Source organism: Hordeum vulgare, chromosome 3H (assembly GCF_904849725.1).
Source record: "Hordeum vulgare subsp. vulgare chromosome 3H, MorexV3_pseudomolecules_assembly, whole genome shotgun sequence".
Taxonomy (NCBI): Eukaryota; Viridiplantae; Streptophyta; class Magnoliopsida; order Poales; family Poaceae; genus Hordeum; species Hordeum vulgare.
In genome coordinates, this window is record NC_058520.1 from 471427733 (window position 1) to 471444876 (window position 17144).

Consider the following 17144-nt stretch of genomic DNA (forward strand, 5'->3'; position numbering starts at 1 on the left):
GCGATACAGATGGAGAGCAGATCACAAGGTAGCGTGGAGATGGGTGTTGGTGTGGGATGGCGTGCACTGGCGGTGATGATTTTTGGGAGGAGGAAGACGAGATTGGGAGCGAGGGGTTGGGGAGAGGTGGAGCGCTACATGTTTGTATTGCGGCAGTTTGTTCTCCTTTGTTTCGAGCCTCAATGGGTGGGAGAGTGGGCACGTTTTTCGGGTTGGGTGTCCCGTATTTGGCGTGACAAGCCTTCTGAGAAGTAGAATAAGATGACACAGTATGGACTGATCGACAGTACTGAGTTTCACTCGGTTTCAGATACCATACATCTGTATTTCACCGTTATATCTCTTTCGTGTAAGCCTTAAATCTTTTTGCATTTTTGTATATACACATTACATGACAGAATGACCCATTAGCAACATGTAGTGCAAAGTGTTAATTACAAGTCTGTAGGTTTGGGCATTCTTCTCCTTTTTTTAGTTCTTAACGTTTTGGAATTGCAATTTATTTGTATGTATTTTCTAATTCTTGATTACATACATATACTAATCGCTAGTATGAAGCTACAACTCAACACCTTATCAGATCTAACAAAACAATAAGGAAACTGTAAACCACATTCTTTGGCCTATACTACCCATGCTTCAGCCCTGGACCATCTTTTCCCTTCTCCAGGAGCTGGTATTTCAGTAGTCAGACCGATGTAGTACTCACTGAAAGTTCTGGTACAGGAGTTTTGCCCATTGTGAGGAGCATCATTGTGCTTGTCTTGCAGGAATTATGCAGGGCAGCATGACTGTAAATGTTGACCCTTCATTCTCTTTGCTAAGCACAGTGAGAGTACCACCCATCAAGTCCACCTGAATCATTGTGAAAAATCAAATAGCTGTTACACAATTTTACAAAAACACCTTAATATCCTAATGTTGTCTTTCTGATGAACCAAACATTCAAACTAAACAAATTCATACCAACTGCTTGCAGACAGCAAGGCCAAGCCCCGTCCCACCATATTTTGTTGTATGTTCCTCATTGGCATGCATATACCTCTTGAACAGAAACGGCAATGACTTCTGTGCAAATGATCATAAGCCAAAAGAACCAACAAATACGAATCAGAAGCATATTCCAGAAACTATAAAATGTTTACCCGTCAAGAAGTATGCAAATTATGATCATGAAGATATATAACCAAAGTTGTAGCGAAAACCTGCTATTCCTATTCCAATGTCATAAACATCGAAGCGAAGCCAAACAGCTTCCCCCGTAGAATTTTCATTTGATGGAATGCCATTCTGATGAGCATCTTCACGGTTTGAGCAACGCAAGGTATCTTTATCAGAAATTTTTGGCCAGACAGGATAATATTCTGTCTCAGCGTTAATTGGGCTTGCAGAATGAGGTCTTATATGTTCTATTTGGCATTCCAGTTGCTGCTTATCTACAACATTAAGGTTTATCCCAACCTTCCCGTCTTGTGTAAACTTCACCGCATTGCTGAAACTGTTTCAAACATTAAATATTATCAAATATACATTTCATACTACCTCCATTTCAGTTTACAAGGCCACTTCATATTTTTCTGTCTAACTTTGAGCATCAATTTTATCAACAAAAAGTGATATATGCCACAAAAAAGTATTGTCTTTGGTTGCACCTTTGAAAGAACTTTCACATGATATATTTTTGATGACATATAACCCATATTTTGTTGATTAAAATTATAAGTCAAAAAACGGACTAGCCTTGTATACAGAAATGGAGGGAGTATTATCTTTAACAAACATCTTAAGAAGGACAGTATGCCTAATAAATGAAATGGAAGCTTACCTGATCAAGTTTGTCAGAATTTCCTGAATCTTTAGCGCATCACCGATGACCTACACACGCATTGAAAAAACATAGCTGAACTTGAAGATATCATTTGTAAATTGTAAGTCAGTTGGATACCTCAACCTCGAAAGATCTCTCCTACTTAACAGTTCATAAATATTATATTTAAGGCAATTGAAGTCAAGTTGCATATACATTAAAAGACCTGAACAATACAGACAAAAAGTATGGAACAAAAGATGGATTATTGTCAGTACCTCCGATGGAACATCATCACCTATGCGCCCTTCAAGAGTCAGCTCCTTCTTCATAAATGAAGAAGCAGTTTGAAGTACATGTTCAACTACTTCCCTTGGCCTAAATATCGCAGATTGTAGTTTGATAACTCCTAAAATAATAAAGGTAGGGAAAATCTACTTCAGATCTCAAGCGTGTTCAACACATATAAGATACATAGATAATTAGAGAAACAAATAATAATGCACATGCGACTTTTGAGATTATTTCCGAAACGGTACCTAAAACTCATCTCTATCCGGAAACATCGTTCTTGACTTATTTGCTACACATAACTAATATATATGTGGCCCTATGCCAAATTAAAAATAGTCAAAAATATTACTCGCTCCATCCGGAATTACTTGTCGCAGAAATGGATGTATCTAGATGTATTTTTTGTTTTATATACATTCATTTCTATCCATTTATACGACAAGTAATTCAGGACGGAAGGAGTACTACATACTATATGTATATATGGATGAATCAACCAGTGTTATCGTGGCTTTGCATTATAAGAATTGAATCAGTACTAATTATCAACCAATTGCCAAATTAGTTATGCGCTCAGCCAGTCGGAGCTATCTAGGAAACACAACAATGTAACTAATTAAAGGAACAACGCATCATTAAGCGCCTTTCAAAGTACAAAAATGCCCGGGATCCCTACCCGCAGCCCTGCATAGATAGCCTAATAGTCCATTTCCTAACAAGGATTTCTCTTAAATACCATATTCTTTGAAATACCTGATTCCACTTTGGAGAGACCAAGGATGCCATCGATCGATTGTAACACAGCATTTCCAGAGGATAACATAAGCTCTAGCAATTGATGTTGTTCTTGATCCAGTTTGGTAGTTGCAAGAAGCTCAGCTATCCTAAGGACTTCTGAAAGGGGAGATCCGATCTCATGTGACATTGTGGCTAACATTTGTTTTGCTTGCGGTGTGTCCTCTGCATTGTTGACAAGTGGAAGTACTCAGTGTAATTCTGAATCAAAATGCAATAAGTCAATGCTAGAGTAAAATGTACACCATGCAAACCTGTAATATTAGGTGATCTGCTATGCTTTGTTTCCTTGGCTTTTTGAACAGCTTCCCTCACCCTTATGTCTGCCATTTTCTCTCTTGTTTTGACCTGAAGTTCAAGGAAGTAGACGCAGTTCAGAAGCGTGGAATAAAATGTAATTCAATGTAGAACGACATGAAATGAGATTCAGTTCGAAGAAATTTATTTTCAAATGAAAATGGTATCTTAGCTCATGCGGAAAATACCCTCAAAGTTAAATAATAGTTTGTGAGATCACTTCACAATACTTTTCATCGCACTATCAAAGAAGAAATCATGGAGACCAACAAGGATTGGGGTGCTATTTTATTCATGGAGACCAACATGGATGGCGATGCTATTTTTATTCATGAAGATCAGCAAGGATGACGATGCTATTTATTAACGGAAACCAACAAGGATGACGATGATATTTTCACTAAAGAAAAAGGTGTACAATTGTGCACAAGAAACAAGGGAAACAAAAAACACATAATCAGTCTCGAAATAATACTGAGACCATAATAATATCTTATTATTCTCTAGATTTTGAAAGAATGGAAATTGAAGAAACATGAATATGATAGAAATGAATATAACAAATCACCTCGTCTGTTATGTCCAGTGCAACATAATTCACACCGATTGTTTCCCCTATTTTACTGAAAACTGGTTCGATGTATACCACAAAGGTCTTTGGTCCGAACAATGGAGTGTTAAATAAAAACTCTCTCTTAATCGGTATACCTTGGCCATAACCTCTCTCTTGACCTTATTCATCTCATCTATACCCTCTCCTGACAATATCTCATGGTCTGTTTTACCAATAACATCCTGAAAACAAATTGTGAACCAGCAAAAATACAACTTAATTTCACGATTAAAGAGCAGTGCACTGTATGGAGCGGAAAAATCAATGGCAAAGGCATTCACCTCATCCGCAAGTGTCGGAAAGTGATTAAAAATGTAGCGGTACCGTAACTCGACATCCTGAAAAGAAGAAATAAATTGTTATTATTATTACCATATATCATCAAATTTAAGGGGAAGTTGGAAAAGGTGTGGAAAAGCACTAACGGCAGACCTGATGAGCAATCACAATGGGGGCACTTTGAAGAATCAGGTGCAAGAAATAATCGGCCCGTTTTAACATGACAGAGAATTCCCCCGCGAGTGTTTCTGGCTGAAATTTCTTGAGATATTCCCCAGCTTCTCCTCCAACGAACGCTCCCTTTGCAAGCTTCCCGCATGCGCTTTATCCGACCGCAGCGCTCGCCGTTTCCAGTAGGGGTACTGTCATGCTCTGCATCTTCTTCAAGATCCTCGTCATGAGAAGGGTCATTAATCTCTTGTCTCGAACACTTGAGGGCATTGTGACGTTGGTCCTTCTCCATGATTTGCTGCTTCTTTTGCTCAATCTCTTCTTGCTGTTGGGAGAGACGACCAAGCTCTTCACTCAGGAGCCGGGCATTGTTGGCCCTCCTGTATTCCCAGTGCTTCACGAAGTATTGCATTTGAGAAGCAGCTTTCTCGGTATCTGCGATTTCCGCTAGCCGGCTGAGATCCACACGAGCGGGCTGCTCTCTGAATTCAACATCCTTGAGTGCGTCTTCGTGGTCCTTCCCGTGATTCTCCATTTTGTACCGTCTTCTTTCTCGATAGTTAGCACTGTCGTTACATGGTCCAAACAGGATAAAATATGTTTAATCAAACGACGTTAGCGATTGTTGCACATGAGGGGTGTTGATTACTAACGAATGCAGCTGATAAACGCTCGCTTCATTATGGAGGGTATCGTGCGAATCGGAGCTGTAGCTGAACCCAGTCCCAGTTGGCTGATCAACAAAGATAAGATTCGACTCGTGCAGCAGTCAATATCCAGTTCCAAACAGAGAGAAGATTAATCATACAGGGTTCTAAACCAAAGATCGAGGAGCAGAATACAGTATCCAAACAATTGCTCTGTAAGAAAAATACCACACGGATTGGTTGATTAGCACACAAACTGCGTGTATATATCTACCTGATCCCAGCCAAACTCATTCCAGAGCAGCGACATGTTGCCCGCGATGTGGAAGGGGCCATTCTCGTAGAAGAGGGCTAGCTCGCTGCTGCATCCGGGCCCTCCCGTCAGCCAGATCACCACGGGGTCCTCCTTCTTGTGTCGCCTGGATTCGAAGAAGAAGTAGAAGAGCCTACACGCAACAGTGGCAGATGTCAAAGGTACAGGAACAGGATCCTCACGGGCAAGGCAGTACGAAGGAAGAGGACGGCCGGAGACTGGACGAGTGAGCTCGCTCACCTGGCATCGTGGGTGGTGGGGAGGCGGTAGTACCCGGCGTGGTTCCCGAGGTTGCTCACCGACGTGTTGCCGCCGCCATCGTCTCCGGCCACCAGGGACGCAAGGCGGATCGGCCTCTCGACGATGGTTCCGGCCGGGAGAGCGTCGCCTCTGCCGACGCCGGCGTATCGGTCGACTCGGTCCTTGAACTTGGAGAGGAAGCACTCGTGGTCGTCGCCGACCGAAGCAATGCGCTGCTGTGCGCCCAGCTTGTCCACGTTCACCTCCTTGAGCTCCCCCTCCGGTATGGCTAGCACCGTCGTCCGCGCGCGGTCGTAGGTGGGCAGCTTCTCCAGCGCCGCCCATCGTAGCGCCTCCTCGTCGTCCTCGTCCCGCAACGACCGCGACCGCGAGAACAGGTCGTCCCTGCCGTGCGACCACACCGAGCTCTCCTGACGCAGGCTGCGTCCGAACGCGCGGGGGAGGGGCGGCACCGAGCGGCGCGGGGGCGGCCGCGAGCTCGCGGGGCGGGGGCGAGGGCGGGCCCGAGCGGCGCCGGGAGCGGCGGCTAGCACGCGGGGGCGGGGGCGAGGGCGGGCGACCGAGCGGCGCCGGCTAGCGCGCGGGGGCGGGGTGAGGGCAGGACCGGGTGGCGTCGGGAACGGTTCCACCCTAGGGAGGGCGATTCTAGCGTAGACGAGGCCTATGGATCTGGTTTTCTTTACTGAACTGTTTGGTTTTCGGAGGGTTGAAAAAAATATCAGTGATAGGAGAACGTGGGTGGGGGGACGAGCGAACGAGAGGTCGAACCATCACGACGGCACATCCTGCTTTAATAGTAGAGATTATTGTCTTAGAGAATATTAAGTCTTCAAAAACCATTTAAATTATTTTAAATCGAATCTTTTCTCCTGATGTGAGAGGCAGCGGCGTGGCGGCTGGGCATCTCCTCGCTAGTTGTGTGCCCCCTCGATGGTCAGTTGCTGCTGCGGGAAGGAGAGGGGTTGAGGTGATTTGCAGCGTTGTGGGCGGCATTTGTGTCCTATCGTTTTCCTGTGTTTATCCAATCTCATTTTACTCTTAACACATTATTACCATGTTTTATAATGAAGCAATTTTTTTGGGCCTCTTCTGCGATAAATACGATACCAATGGAGGGCTTACCCGACGAGTCTCCCGATCCCATCTTCGAGTGAAATTCTTCACATGTAATTAAAAAGGGGTCGTGATATTCATCATACGTGTGGCATCTCACGGGTGCTTGTCACATGTCCCGTGTGGAACTAAGCAGAATAGCCCGCACTCGCACGACCGACCGTCCCCTCCTACCGCCCGCACATCTGGCGTCCCACTCAGCCACCCGCGTGTCCGGGCGTGTCACCCCATGGCCCACACGTCTGGGCGTGCCACCCCACGGCCTGCATGACAAGCAACTCGGCCATTCCCGCGTGAGAGAGTAGCCACTCTGCGGCCCAAAATCTCGCTTAACCCTCTTCCGTCTCCCACCTCCCAATCCACAATTTTGCCCTACCTCCCTTCTCGTGGCTCACAAATTGTCATGGCAATCAGAGCAAAAACATAGCACCGCGTGGACGAAGAACATGACAACGAACCCTTTCTCATGATGAGAAACCTCATGGATCCGGCTGTTCTCATGTCCCATGCCCTTACAAAATTTCCATCGAATTTTCCATCATGGATCCAAGTTGTCCTAGAGTTTTCCACATGGATCCAAAACCTCACGGATCCACCTGTTCTCCTCTCCCTTCCAAAATCAACTAAATTGCAATCCTATGTCCTAGATTTGATATGTATATTAGTTGCCATCAAGTTCGTAGAAGCTGGAAATTTCGAGTTCCATCAAATTGATCAACTCAAAAGTAAGATCATGTGCATTTAGAATCAAAGGTAGTGTGAGGGGAGAGGTGGGTACGAGGGAGGGGTAAGCCAAAGCAGAGTTTTTCATGAGGAGATTGGAGGAAAAAATTGCCGCCCAACTTTGCTGGTAGTTGCCACCCGGTTATAGCAATAGTTGTCGCCGACACTTCATCGTAGTTGCCATCCTGGTTGTACAAGTAGTACACATAAGGATGCATTGCCAAAAAGATGCACGGCTATAATGTTTTAGTTGCCATGCTATGCTAGGGATGTATGCCATCCATATGATAATATTGATGTGTCTCTTTTAGTTGAACTAATAGAATAGTATGGGAAGAATAATGCATACTCATGCATACCTTGATTGAACATTCTACAAGAAGCAAATGGATCGTGGAGATAGCTCTAATCCTTGGTTTTTGGACAACCACAAGACCCCCTTGGGATGGGCTAGGGTACAATGAACTCATTTCAGCAGGTCCATTGCTGCTACTACTACAACAATACACAAACATGGGTAGGATACGCGAAGGAAAAAGTCAGATTTTCCATGTTTGTAGAGATAAAAATGGCATAAGATTTATGTTTATGTTGACATGTTCGCATGGTCTTACCATACAACTACACTACCAGGAGTCCCGTGGCAAGATGCACCACAAGGAGTTATCGATACTACAGATGCAGGACACCAACTACAAGTAGCACATGAATCAAGCTATTGTGAACCCCAAAAATCATGCAAATAATTAATGTCACAAAAATAAGAAACATGCCAACTAAAAATATGAGATCGTCAAAACACTAAAAGAGGAACATGGATGGTGACCTGACAAACTTACAAATTTTCGGAACGCAGGAACATCAAGCAACACGTGGCAACATCTCGCAATGGGAGACCTGTCATCAACATATTTTGCATGTGAGATATAGTAAGACTGCTCACACGCATGACGTGTCAAAGGAAATTAAGAAAATATGTAGCAATTACCAAGAGATGACAAAATGAAACGAATGCCACTTGCATCGAAAACTGAAACTAGAACTCTGATAGAATGAAGTTGTCAAGCCTGGTCAACTACATTTGCCATCTATGTGCACATTTGCCAATATTGTCCAACTACAGTTGCCATCTATGGTCAAATGTAGTTGCCATGTGTGCTCAACTACAATTGCCATGTCTTCTCAACTGCAGTTTCCATGGTTGCTCAACTTCAGTCGCCATCTCAGGTCAATTGCAGATGCCATGCTAGGCCAACTGTTGTTGCCATCTCAGGTCAATTTGCAGAAGCCATGCCTGGCCAACTAAAGTTGCCATGCTTGGTCAATAGCAGTTAACATCTCTGGTCAATTGTAGTTGCCATGGGCTCGGTTACTACAAGGCCATAGGCAAATAAAAGAAACTAGAAAGTACAACAGAGGTCAGCTTAGGTGCTACAAGGCACGAAAGAACAAGAAAGTTAAAGGTGTTGTGCCAGTCGTGCCACAACAAAGAAGAGGCATCATTCTCGAGATAGGATGCCCTACCAAAATGAGGCTAAACATAGATGGATCTTGGTGGGTGGACTTAGAGTTTGTTGACGATTATAACCATGCTATGATCAAGAAATTTGACCTGGTAAAATTTCTGAGTGCCCATAGAGGATTCACTTCCGAGGAGAAGCAATTTATAAGATTGTTGCATGATTGCAATGACAATACTTCAAGAACGGTCCAAATAGAGTCCTTGATCCACAACAAAGATGGGAACCTGAGTAGAATGCCCTACCTACTAGTAGACATCACAAACGTGAAGGCAAAGTACCACAAAGAAAGCAAGTTGGCTGACATAGAAGACACAGTTGCCTAATTTGAAGAGAAAGCAAAAGAAGATCATGATTTCTTCTACAGAATAACACTCGATGATGAAGACCGTGTCAAAAACATGTACTAGATGGATGGCGTGGCTAGGAGATCCTACAAGAATTTTTGTGACTGCATTTCTTTCTATGCGACATGTCTAACGAATATGTACAAGATGCCATGTGCTCCATATATAGGCATAAATAACCACAACGAGTCCTTGCAGCTCGGTTGTGGCCTTGTGTGGGACGAAGATATCGATGGCTAAACATAGTTGTTCAATACCTTCTTGGAGTGCATGGGTAGACTTCCTCCAATGAACATAATAACATACCAAGACTTTAGCATGCGTGGAGGCATAAATGAGGTCTTCCCCATGGCAGTGCACAAGCACTACAAATGGTATATTATCAGGAAGACAGAAGAGACTCTAGGACCGTTCTTTGCTGACCGACAAGATCTACATAAGGCATTAAAGTTGTGTGTGGACCAAAACTTTACAGTGGAAGAGTTTGAATGGAGTTGCGTGGCTACAATTGAAAAATACCAAGTTTGGGACAATGAGACCCTTCAGAAAATGTGGGAGAAGCAGATGTACTAGGTGCGAGCCTACTTTATGCAGTGCTTCTACCCATTTCTGCGTACTACGCAACGTAGTGAGGGTTTCAATGTTGTTTTGAAGCGTTAAGTGAGCCCTCACAACTCATTGCTACAGTTTGCCAAGAAATATACAATTTTGCAAGAAAAAATACTGGGATCGAAGCTGCAGCAAGAAGCAAACACGATGCTTAAGCAACCTAAATTGATCACATACTTATCAATGAAGAGGCAGATGAGAAAAATATACACCAACAAAATATTTTTCAAGTAAGTGTATGCTCGTATAGTCTTAGTTGGCGTGTATGGCAAAATATATTCACCATCACGCTTAATAAAAAATGGTTATGAAAAAATAAGAACCATGTTGTATGCTTTGTGCTGCAAAAGTAACAAACAAATAACAAATATGTTTGTCATGAGTAATGGAATGAAGATGTCATGTATAATGAACAATATTTGCAAGGATGAAAATGGGCTGCAAATGACTAATTGGAAAACAAATCATAGTTGACATGTGGCTTTGCAAAAATGTAGTTGCCATCTTGAATGTTATGTATTTGCCATGTGAAATGTAGTGTAATTGCCATGTAGAATGCAATGTAATTGCCATATAAGATGAACTATGTTTGTCGTGTGAAGAATACATTGCAGTTGCCATATTAAAACAACCATAGTTTCCATGTGCATAACACTTTGTTTTCCATGTTGAATGCACTATGATTGCCATGCTTGACCTGCTATGGTATGTGATGTACACTTGCTAGATTCACATGTGCATAAGATGTTATAGAGCAGAATGATTACCGTGTGCACCAGACTTTTCTATGATGTGAACTAAACTGTAGTTGTCATGTGGAAACAACCAAACATGCCACGTGTCCTATGCTTTGTTTTGCAAATTTGAATTTAGAATTGTTCCTATTTTATGGCCTACTTCAAAACAATCAAGTATTGCTAAAAAAGAAATGAGAAATTAACAAGCACAAAACATGCAGGTTCCAGGAAGAAATAAAGCGATCCTCCTCATATGCCACTTATCAGATTGAAGAATGGACTTTCAAGGTGTGTAGTCTGAGGGACTTGTCTGATTCAGAACCTGAAGATCCGGAGAAAGGAAACAATTACTATGTGAAGACCAACATAAGTGAAGGTGAGTACTATTGTGAATGTTGCAAGTATGAACGGTGCGGGATTCTGTGCTGCCAGATAATCAAAGTTATGTATGTGCACGCGGTAAGGCATTTGCCCCGCCATTTCTTATGTCGGCAATGGACTTGGGACGCTCACGAGGCGCTTGGCCCACAAACATCAAATGCAGTCTTGGATGTGCATGAGGACAGAGCAGAGGCAAACATGGACTCCGTGAGGCACATGGTCTTGACTAAGAACTAGAACTAATAGACGATGCATGCAAGAGCCATGAGATGGCAAGAGTGGCAGATGAACACACGAAGGCCCTAAAAAGAGATCTCGATGGGATGAAAAAAAGGAAGGTCGATGAGGCCTTACACAGATTCCCACACAATTCTAATGCGCCTTCATCCACGGGGCCGTCCTTTGAAAACTCATAAGTAGGGTCTCGAGCATCAAACACGCAAACACATGCCAGAAACCCGCCACGTTCCATCACAAAAGGGCGTTTAAAAGAGGTGACATACAAGTCAGTGTTAGAAATTCGAGCAAAGCACAAGAAACCAAGGAAAGGAGCTGGCAACCTGTAGGAAACTATGGGGTGCTACATTTCCGGTTAGTGACAAATTTTGTAACATGGTTGATGTTGTGTTAGAAATGTCAGCACTACTTGTGTTGGCTTACAGAAAATGGAAAATGTGTCATGTATCTAGTACTAAAACTGCCATGGGATAGCTGCTCCGTTTGTGTTGCATACATTCTTAGGAAAATAATAGTTTCCATATATACTGTATGTGCCATGTGAGAACTAATGTATTGTCCACATACGAATCGTTTGAAAAAATAACTATCATCTATGTACTACTGAAATTGCCGTGTGAGAGGTACCACATTTGCGAATGTATGAAGTAATGTACTTGATATGTTTAGTGTGCACTACTCAAAGCACGGTCCTATCTAGAAAATGGATGTGTGGTCCGTAGAATGTTTGCCCAATTTTCAAAAGTGTTGTAGTTGTCATGTGGACAGTTGATACGTCTCCAACGTATCTATAATTTTTGATTATTCCATGCTATTATATTATATGTTTTGAATGTTTTATATGCATTAATAAGTTGTTTTATATTATTTTTGGGACTAACCTATTAACCTAGAGCCTAGTGCTAGTTTCTGTTTTTTCCACGTTTTTGAATATTGCATATAAGAAATATTAACCGGAGTCCAAACGGAATAAAATCTCCGGAAAGATTTTTCTTGTACCAGAAGACACGCAACAGACTTGGAGTAGGGGGCAAGGCAGTTGTCGGGAGGCCGCAAGTGTGCAGGGCGCGCCATGGGGGGTGGCCGCGGCCCTAGCTTGTGGGCCCCGTACAGGTCTCCTACCCCTAATTCTTGGCCTATAAAATCCCAAATATTCTAGAAACTCAGAAGAGAGCCACGAAAATACTTTTACGCCACCGGGAGCCTCTGTTCCCGAGAGATCCAATCTGGGAGCCTTTTCCGGTAATCTGTCGGAGAGGGAATTGATAACGGAGGGCATCTACATCAACTCCATTGTCCCTCCGATGATGTGTGAGTAGTTCACCAGAGACCTACGGGTCCATAGCTAGTAGCTAGATGACTTCTTCTCTCTCTTCGAACCTCAATACCATGTTCTTCATGATCTTCATGGAGATCTATCCGATGTAATACTCTTTTGCGTTGTGTTTGTCAAGATCCGATGAATTGTGAGTTTATGTTCAGATTATCCATGAATATTATTTGAGTATCTTCTGAATTCTTATATGCATGATTTCATATCTTTGCAAGTCTATTTGAATTATTTGTTTGATTTGGCCAACTAGATTGGTAATTCTTGCAATGGGAGAAGTACTTAGTTTTGGATTCAATCTTGCGGTGTCTTCACCCAGTGATAGTAGGGGTAGCGAGCCACATATTGCATTGTTGTCATCAAGGGTAAAAATATGGGGTTTTCATCATATTGCTTGAGTTTATCCCTCTACATCATGTCATATTACTTAATGCGTTACTCTGTTCTTCATGAACTTAATACTCTAAATGCACGCAGGAGTTGGTCGATGTGTGGAGTAATAGTAGTAGATGCAGAATCGTTTCGGTCTACTTGATACGGACGTGATGCCTGTATGCATAATCATTGCCTTGGATATCTTCATAATTATTTGCTTTTCTATCAATTGCTCGGCAGTAATTTGTTCACCCACCGTATTATTTTCCTTTATGAGAGAAGCCTTTAGTGAAACCTATGGCCCTCGGGTCTATTTTCCATATCATATTTTTAGATATATAAACCAAAAATACCGAAAATACTTTGCTATAATTTATTTACTTTAGTTTTACTTTCAGATATATCAATATTTTATACCTATCTCTATCAGAACTCGTAAGAATTTGAGATTTGCATGACGGATTTGTGACACACCACCACCACCACCACAACCACCACTTCCTAGTAGTCTATAGGTTCATATTCTTCTATGTTCCTATTGCGGTTAACCATGCCAGGATTACAAGCCAACGAAATCAACTGGGAGATCCTTACCAACGAGGAGCTCCATGATAAATTTCAGCAAATGATGGCTGACCATGTACAAGAATTCGTGACCAACCTTGGACATGCCATGAAGAAGCTAGACGGTTTTGAGAAGACATTAGACACCAAGATGGACGCCAAGTTCAATGAGGTGCTTGCCCGTCTATCACCACCAGTTGCAGCTTCCGTCCCTCTCCAACAACAACAACAACATGAGGAACACGACCCGAATTTTGTGGGACGAGCGCGACGTGTTGTTTCTCCTGCTGTTACTTTTGTGGTTTTTGTGGCTGTTGCTGCTACTATTAGGGCTGGGCATTTGGTTCCCCCGAACCGATCGGTTTGGGTCTTCGGCTTACTCTAAAATTCGGTTTCTAGATTTTGTGGACCGATCTGTTTCCTAGAAAAATACTAACCGACAGATCGGTCTAGCAATACTTCGGTTCGGATCTCGGTTATGACCAAACAACACCGATGATCCGCAAGACCTACATCAGCGTATACCATTCTAAAATATTGAGCAAATTTTAGCACATAGTCTGATATAAAAATGATAATTCAAACACAACTGAACATCCAGATTTCAGATTTGGCTAAAAAACAGAACAAAGTCTGTCTTGAACACAAGTGGCAAAAAGAAAACCGAGCAGGCAACAAAGTTCTAGGCATACAACCAATATGGCATCGGCAAAGATCAGTTACAGAAAAAGTACATGCTAATTACAAGATGTAATCCATTCGCCGCCTCCATCACCTCATCCATATCTACACGTGCACTTGAAATTTAGATCCCCAGATTCGTGCGCTTCCCCGCTCCCTTCTCTCCTCCATCACATAGACACATACCAAGATTTCCAGCTCGGATTTGTGCATCCTGCTTCAGCGGGAGCCGTTTCTCTTCGCGACGGGTGGAATAGATAGTCGCCGCCTCACCGATCATCTTCCATTGCCACGAGCGGTAGCACTGCCGTCATCGGTGGAAAGGATAGGAGCAGAGGGTTGGGCTGGAACGTGGAAGTGGAGCATCATCGTCGGCCAAGGGAATGGATAGAAGTAGTAAGCAGGGTGCGGATAGAAGTAGTAAGCAGGGTGCCTTCGGGTTCGGTCTCGGTTACTTCGGTTCGGTATTTCGGTCATCGGTTTATATGCCCACCCCTAGCTACTCTAGTTGAGCAGAAATGAGATGGTGATTACGATGACGAGGGAGAAGTTGCTCCAAATCAGCACCAGGGACAACCACCACCACAAGCACTAGGTCGACCAGATGAATACAATCGTAATGGTAGGGCTGCATCACCCCCTCACGTACGGGATTATGATCATCTCCCTAAACTTAAATTGAATATTCCTACATTTGATGGTAGACATGTTCCTGATATATATATCTTACTTGGGCTGCTTTGTAAACTGCTATGCATACTTGTTGGGTTCCACCATATTACTCAACGTGAATTACTTCAAAAATTGCAGCATTTAAGACAAGGAATTTTTTTGTAGAGCGAATATTATCATGAATTACAAACTGACATGATTAGATGTGGTATTGTTGAGGACAAAGAAGCTATGCTTGCACATTTTATGGGTGGATTAAATAGAGATAATCAAACTATTTTAGAGTATAAGGAGTATAACACTATCACTCATTTATTTCATCTTGCTTGCAAAGCTGAACGTGAAGTGCATGATCGACATGCATTGACCAGAACTAATTTTTCTACAGGTCGCACTTCATCATGGAAGCCCCGAACCTCATTTGCTTCCACACGTACTGCTGCGTCACCGCCTATTTTAGACACTAACCCCAGCCGAGATAGCAGGAACGGGTAGCTGCCCCACCTTCCACCAAGAGCACACCTTTCAGTCCTACACAAAACTCTTCTTCATCCGTTGCATCCACAAGGCGAACACATGAGGTTATATGTCATCGCTGCAAGGGTGAAGGTCACAATGCGAGAGACTGCCCATACAAGCGTGTTATGATTGTTACTGAGCTTGGTGGATATGACTCCGTGAGTGATTATGATGAGGAGACTTTGGTTCTTCTTGCAAGTGACGAACAGTGTGTCGACGATACTGAACAGGAGACACGATACATGGCCGCTAACTACGCCGACAGGTATGAAAGTATAGTTGTTCAATGTGTTTTGAGTGTGCATGTAACACATGTTGAGAAAAATCAGCAGCATAGTTTGTTCCATACAAAGAGAGTTGTGAAGGAATGTTCTGTTCGCATCATCATTGATAGAGGGAGTTGCAACAACTTGGCTAGCATGGAGATGATGAAGAAACTGTCTCTCACCAACGTACCACATCTTTATTATATCCGTTCATGTGCATTTTAACATTGTTACATATTCTGATTATGTTGATTGTGATGTGATATCCATGCAAACATGCTCTTTTTTACTTGGTAGACCATAGCAATTTGATAATAATTCTGCACAACATGGTAGGAAAAATCATTATACTCTTGTTTATAAGGATAACAATATAACTTTACTTCCTATGTCTACTAAACATATTATGAAAGATGACATTGCTAGAGTTAGTAAAGCAAAACAGGAGCTAAACAAAAGAATTTGAGCAACACGACAAACCTAGTAAACCATCATCTAGTGTTGCATCTAAAATGAAATTAAAGAATGGACGTTTACTTGCTACTAAATCTGATATTATCGATCTGAATTTTACTACATCGTTTGCTATGCATTTGTGTGTAAAAATGTATTATTTTCATTCGAGGATGTGCTTCTTTTTTTGCCTCCACCAGGAGTTCGCTAACATCTTTCTACAAGACTTGTCATCGGGATTATCACCTATTAGGTGGATTGAGCATCAGATTGACTTAATTTTCAGTGCACTTCACATGTGGCAATAGCACTTGGCTAGTAGTCCTTTTGGCCAAAAATTCGAGTTTAACATCATCGATCCAGTTATATTTCTAAAAAAGAAGAAACTCCCGAGTACATAAAAATAACACCGTGTAATGCTTCATGAAAAACACTGTCTAATGCTACAGAGAGGTAGCACATAGAAAAACAGTGCAAAATATCTACAAGCAGCTATCTCGTTTATCCAAGACTTGAGTACCCAATTGCCATCAGGAGGGACTTCATGTAGTTTTATCTCACAGCATCAGCACAAAAGCGCCAACGAATTGCTCAAAGCCCTTGCGCAATAACCCCAGCATCACCTGGCAACTGAAGATTTTGTGAAGCAAACGAGGGCAAAAAAATTCCGAAACAGAGCAACAAAAAATAAAACTCGGAACGGCAAAGGGTAGAGAGATGAAGGAGGTGCTGCCATCAGAAGGGATGGTAAATAACTTGTGATCTCATCGCATCAGGCAAAACCATGCCATGAATTGCTCAAAGCCCTTGCGCAATAACCCAAACATCACTTGGCAGCAAGAAGAATAATAAGAAGAAGCACATCCTCTCCGGGAAGGATGAAAGAAACAAGAAACGCGCGCGAGATCTCGGAAGAAAACACCAGCAAAACGTATCTGGACGCGACGCAGATCGCGATCTGCGATGGCGGCGGCGGCCTGGGTTGGAGCAGGAAGGGGGGCGCAGGTCTTTTATACAGGAAGGCGACCAAGCCCGACGCACCTACCATCTGGAAATTCCGTAAACCCAACCAGAAGACGTCTACCGGTTGTACAAAACAACGCGCGAAGGCGTATTCCTGGAGAGAGGAAAGGGACAGAG

General features: G+C 42.7%; 1 pseudogene; it reads right to left on the reverse strand.

Moving 5' to 3' along the window:
* Nucleotides 1-343: 343 nt before the first annotated feature.
* LOC123440196 lies at nucleotides 344-4874 on the reverse strand (annotated as a pseudogene).
* Between the last annotated feature and the right edge of the window lie 12270 nt (nucleotides 4875-17144).